General features: G+C 53.9%; 1 protein-coding gene across 3 annotated transcripts in view; it reads right to left on the minus strand.

Annotated features, from left to right (window-relative positions):
- Positions 1-899, minus strand: part of Hmgb3 (high mobility group box 3) — a 4,981-nt gene extending 4,082 nt beyond the window's left edge. Inside the window, exon 1 of one of the 3 annotated variants that reach the window (XM_005369178.3) lies at positions 817-899. The gene's annotated coding sequence lies outside the window, so the exon portion shown is untranslated. The other 2 variants (XM_026777068.1, XM_026777067.1) reach the window with 2 other exon arrangements.
- Between the last annotated feature and the right edge of the window lie 4,854 nt (positions 900-5,753).

A 5,753-nucleotide genomic window follows, 5' to 3' on the forward strand; every position in this document is an offset into this window, starting at 1 on the left:
CGCCCGAGGGCGCCGAGCCACCAGCCCGGCCTCCCCGCCCCCGACGCGGGCCGCACTCCTCGGGATAACAAAGGCGCCCGTGCAGCCATGACGCTCCGCGCAGCGGGGCCCGAGGCAGCGCCCCCGGCCCCGCATGTTGTCCGGCTCCGCGGTCACAGTCTGCCGCCGGGCCCCCCCCTCCGGCCTCGCCCGAGCCCCGCACCAGCCATACTCATCCCGCCGCTGCGCCGGCGACACCTGCCCCCCCTCCCCTGGCCACCGGGCGCTCCACGACGGCCATGTTCCTGCAGAGCCGATGGCTCTGCCCGCGGACCCGCACCGTGTCCCCCTCGGCCTTCCCGCGAACTTTGCCCGCGCCTCGGCCCCCAGCCGCGCGGCCGCTCCCTGCAGAGTCGCTCCCGGGCTGGGGCGCGCCCAGCACCCTTCCCGCCGCCGCCGAGACGCGCTCCGCCAGAGCCCGCAGCCGCCTCTCGCTAGCTGCGCTTCCGCAGCTGCGGAACATCTGGCCAGGGGCTGTGGAGCCGCCAGGCTGCTGCCCCCGGGGGCGACCGCCGAGCGCGGCTGTGCCGAGAGGGCCGAGCCCGGAGGAGCAGCTGGCTGGGAGCGCAGGCACTGGAAAAGTTGAGACACCTGAATTGCTTCTTCCTTTCTGGCCACCGAGCAGCAGAGGAGGAGACCAGGCGGCGAAGGCGCGGGGGCCGGGCCGGCGAGAGCGACAGCTGCGCGCTCGCGGAGGCGCGGGCCGGAAAGTTGTGCGGGTGCCGCTGCAGCTGCAGGAGCGGCGGCGGTGGCGGGCGCGGGCGGTGCGAGACGTACCTGTATTGTTCGCGAGTCTGGGCAGCGCAGGGCACGACGCGCGGCTCAGCGCACCCAGCCTCGCGCTAGCTGCCTCCACGAGAGCCGCCTGATTGGCCAACGGGCTCCGCCGTTTAAAACAACCTCCTCGCCCAGGCATTGGCTGCAGACCTCATGCATATTAAGCAGACTCCCGCGCCCATTGGGCGCGGCCTCTGGGCTCATTCATTCAAACACAACAACCCGCGGTCGCCTGCTGCGAAGGCAAAACACAGAATAATGATTTTCTCTCGAACCCACCTCCCGCGCCGCTCCCGCGGAGCACAGGCGCGAGCTCTAGATCTCCAAGGACTTTGAGGAGGTGGCCCTAAGGTTCCCGCAGGCCTTGGCCTCTAGCGTGAGAAAGCGAGGTCGAGCTCAGCTGCTCTGCCCTCTGCTCCCGCAGCGTGACACTTTGGCCGCCTCTCGCCCTAGTTCGTGCCCCTGGAAACCCCCTGGGTCATTTGGCGAGGGCCGACTTCCCACCTCTGCCCAGCAGTGACGCAGCAGGGGCCTGGCTGCAGGCCCCCACTCGGTGCCCAGCCAAGCTCCAACAGCCTCTGCTGCGTCCTAGCAGAAGCCAGCGGCTTTCAAAGCCTACCTGAAAGCGGCCTGACTGTGCCTTCATGAATGGCATTCTTTGCGGCTCTTTCCAGTAATTCCCAGTCTCTATGTAAGCACCTGCAGTTGAGAAAACGGCGGGCTAGGATAGCTAGGAGAAGGAAACAAAGTCCAACAAGAGCAGAAAAAATGTGAGGAAAGGTAGTTTTGTGAGCAAGCAGTGTTACAAAGTGACACAGGTCCCCCATCACTGTCCTGTGCAGACATGCATTTCTTTCTTTTCCTGGCACTCCCCTGGTGAATAAAAGTACGTGGAATGACAGACTAAACACCACTGGCTTGGTGGTATCAGTCAAAGTATCAGCCCTGCTTTAAAACGATCTGAGAAGACTGTTTTATTAGTCCAGCAGTACAGCACTCCGTGTGTGTGTGTGTGTGTGTGTGTGTGTGTGTGTGTGTGTCTCTCTCTCTCTCTCTCTCTCTCTCTCTCTCTCTCTCTCTCTCTCTGTGTGTGTGTGTGTGTGTGTGTGTGTGTGTGTGTGTGTGTGTGTGTGTGTAGGGGAGTGGTTGATTTCAATAATGCCCCGCTAAAAAGTATTGAAAAATAGCTTCAGGTCCTTGCATCCTTGAGTTACCACAACTTTCAGAAAATGTTGGGAGAAAAAGGTAGGATGCAAAGAACATTTTCAAAGTCAGCAAAATCTGGAGACAATAAAGTCTCACTTTTTATAAAGCTCATGGTCAGGTAGATGTTTCTCCCAGGTAGACAGTCTCAGCTCTAACCAGATCCTAAACACCCCCTACCCACTCAAGGAGGGTTGTCTTTCCTCCAAGCCATGCTATCTCTGTGTAATTCACCAACGAGTGAGTAGAGTGTTTTTGTGGAATCTGACCTCTCCACCAAAGCACCCAAGCCTCTCACGGTTGCCAGGCATTTGTAGGCCTGACAACAGCTTAGACCTCTCTGTTGTACAGTGCTCTGGCCACACGGGGAAGTCAACCCTTCCAGAAGGTCAGACCAAAGAAGAGTGTCTCCAAACAGCAGCACAGCCAGACCTTCGTGTCTCCATCAAACCTCAGACTCCTCCTTCCCCACCCCTACCCCTCCAGACTTATTCATTCCCTACTGCACTGGTAACCCCCTTTCTGTATGCATACTCCAGAAGAGGAAGGGTCTATTTTTGTCATTCATCTCTGCTCAAGACACAGTCATTACTGCTAGGCATGGTAGTACAAGCCTTTAATTCCAGCACTTGGGAAACACAGGCAGGCAGATCTCTGTGAGGTTGAGATCAGCCTGGTCTACGTGGGGAGTTCTAGGTCAGCCAGGACTACGTAGAAAAATCCTGTCTCAAACGAACAAACAAAGGCAATTGTCAGCCTTGAAGGTGGTTGCCATGGTTCTATATACACCTTCCTCCTAGGCTCCTATGTAGGTGATCTTCCTTGCCTCATTTCCTTCTGCAACAGCATGCCGGAGAACAGGCTGTGTCCTAGTGGGCTCCGACCTTGCAAAAACACTCATACTTTAAAGCCATGTATGTATGTTAAATACCTACTAATGGCTAGGCGAAGTGTGGAACACTTATAATCAGTACTTAGAAGGCTGAGAATTGAGGACTTCAAGTTTGAGGCCAGAGCTTGGCTACACAGTAAGACCTTGGTCTCAAAATCATGCCTCCTACTAAATGGCAGAAGGGAGATGAAGTGGTGGGGTGTGGTAGGGCTGGAAGGAAGAGACAGGAAAACCAGTGTCACATCCCTTTCCCCAGAGGCACAGCCCAGTCTGGTCTCAGGTACTAGAAGGTAGTGCTTTCAGAGGGTAGCAAATGGCAGCTGGTATCTGCTGGCTTGGCACTGTCAGGAGAAGTGCACAGAGCAACTGAACAAGTGAGTAACTGGCTAGGGAGCAGGAGAACATTCCAGGCCTTAGAGATGGCCCTCCAGGGACCATCAGCCATCAGTCATCTTCCAGGCTCAGAACCAGGCAAGGCCTAGCCACAAAAGACAACCACTAACCAGAATCCTTTAAGCTGCTTCGCTGCCAAGAGAAGTTATGAAAACATCAAAAGTAAATACGAAAGGGGATAAAGTGTGGCAAATGCTATTTAGAGAGGGTTTCAATCCCTGTCAGTTGAAGGCCCCCAAAAGATTAAACAGAATCTTCATCATTCAACAAAAATGAGCTCCTAGGCCCGTGGCACAATCCCCACCCCACCCCTACACACAGACCCCAAACTCTTTACTTGGGTACCCAGGGATTAAATGCAACTCCCCAGAGGCCCAAGAAGGCCAGTTTCCTTTTAAGATCAATAGAAGCCCCGTGTAGTGGCACATTCTGGGAATCCAAGTATTAGGGCTACTAAGACCTGAGGAGCAGAAGTTCAGGGCCAGAGGCCTTCACAACAAGACCCTGTCAGAAAAATCCAACACAGGTGCTAGGCATGGTAGCACTCACCCTTAATCTCAGTATTCTGGAGGCTGGAACAGACAGACCTGTGAGTTCTAGGGCAGCGTGGTCTAGATAGTGAGAACCTGTGGAATCAATGGAAGATTTGGGTTGTACCTCACTAGTACAGTGTGTGTGTGTGTGTGTGTGTGTGTGTGTGTGTGTGTGTGTGTTAGGCTCTGGGTTCCATTCTAGGGCTCACATAAAGAAAACAGAGATGAGCAAATGAAGCCAGAGTGTCCATTCCACACGAAGGTGTGGGTTACGCTGGGACTGTCCAATCATTTAAAGTTTATCAAGGCTCTGAAGACCTCTGAGGAAGCAAGATCTTCACTATCAGCCATTGTAAATCAACCCAGTTCTAGCTAGCTTTCAGATCTTCCAGTCCTTGACCCACCCTGCTCATCTTCCCGTGACCAACAACAGCACTCAAATATCCCATTCCTGTACCTAGAGTCCTGGCCCTCCTCCCCTGCCTTTCTATTTGCTTCCCCCAGGGGGTAAGGTGTTTTCAGAGGTTTCAGAGGTGATAGCACAACAGCTATCAGAAACCATGTGTACCTTGTAAAGACTGCAGGGTCCAGCTTTCTGGAACACCAAACAACCACGTCCCTGTAAGGATCCGGATAAAAGCTTGGTCATAGGCTCAACAGACTTCGGTGAGCAGCACCTCAAAGAGGGGTTCCCAGTTCTGTGCAGCAGCTAGAGAGAAGTCTGCTAGGAGTCAGGTAGGTGGGTGAAACTGTGCCTCCTCTCCGGCCCTGTTGCACAGTAGAAGTATTGAAGCCTCCAGGGAGTCAGTGGCCTAGAACCAAACCAAGCCTTGAGCCCTGGGGCTGTGTGCAATTTATCTCACTGCTTCAGCCAAGGTGGCTGAAGCAGTGCCTTGCTGTAGTACTGCCCTTACTCAGCCAGGCTAAACTGCTTCTCCTGGGACCAGTGGAAAAGAACCCTGAAGTCACAGTCATTTCCCATGCATGACACAGCCCTCTTGAGCAGCACAGGGATCACAAGAGTCCTGCTAAGACCGCTTTCATGTTGACTGAAAGGCCACTAGAAATGGGCCGACCTGAGAAACTAGCACTCATTGATTGTACAGCCTAAACCCAGACCCTTGTGGGTGGGGCACAGTCCTAATCTATAAAAACTTGAGGGCTAATAGCAGGCCAGGGAAAATAGGGACAGACCCTAGACCCAGACCCTTGTGGTTGGGGCACAGTCCTAATCTACAAAAGCTTAAGTGTTAATAGCAGGCCAGGGAAGGTAAGGACAGACCCTAGACCCAGACCCTTGTGGGTGGGGCACAGTCCTAATCTACAAAAGCTTGAGGATAAGGACAGGCTTCTGCAGAAGGCCTTGCTCTCCCACAGTTAAGGCCCAGGGGAGGAGAGTAAAGAAGGGACACTACCATAGGGTCCTTCTACTGGAAACGTCATTCCCAGAACAGCCCTATCTTGCTGGGCCTGGACAGCTTCGCTAAGCTGTTAGCTGATGGAGTTGAGAGTGTCTCACCCAGACCTGCATCACCTGTCCGGAGTCTCACATTGGCAGCAGCTGAGCCAGATACCCCAAGGGTATTTTTTATTTCATTTAATTTTGTTACTACTTTTGTTTGTTTGTTTTGAGATAGGGTTTTGGAACATAGCTCTGACTATCTTGGAACTATGTGGATCAGGCTGGCTTTGAACTCACAGTGATCCTCCTGCCTCTGCCTCCCAAGTGCTAGGATTTAACCCCTAGCCTCCTAAGTGCTGGCTGGGGTCAAAAGTGTTCAGCCTATTTGTTTTGTGGTACTAAGAATTAGGTTCAAGACCTCATGCATGTTAGATACATACTCTACTACCAAGCTATAGCTCTGATCTTCATTTCAAGACTGGATCTTGCTGTGGTCCAGGCTGTCCCTGAAGCT

Source organism: Microtus ochrogaster, unplaced genomic scaffold (genome assembly GCF_000317375.1).
Source record: "Microtus ochrogaster isolate Prairie Vole_2 unplaced genomic scaffold, MicOch1.0 UNK45, whole genome shotgun sequence".
Lineage (NCBI taxonomy): Eukaryota > Metazoa > Chordata > Mammalia > Rodentia > Cricetidae > Microtus > Microtus ochrogaster.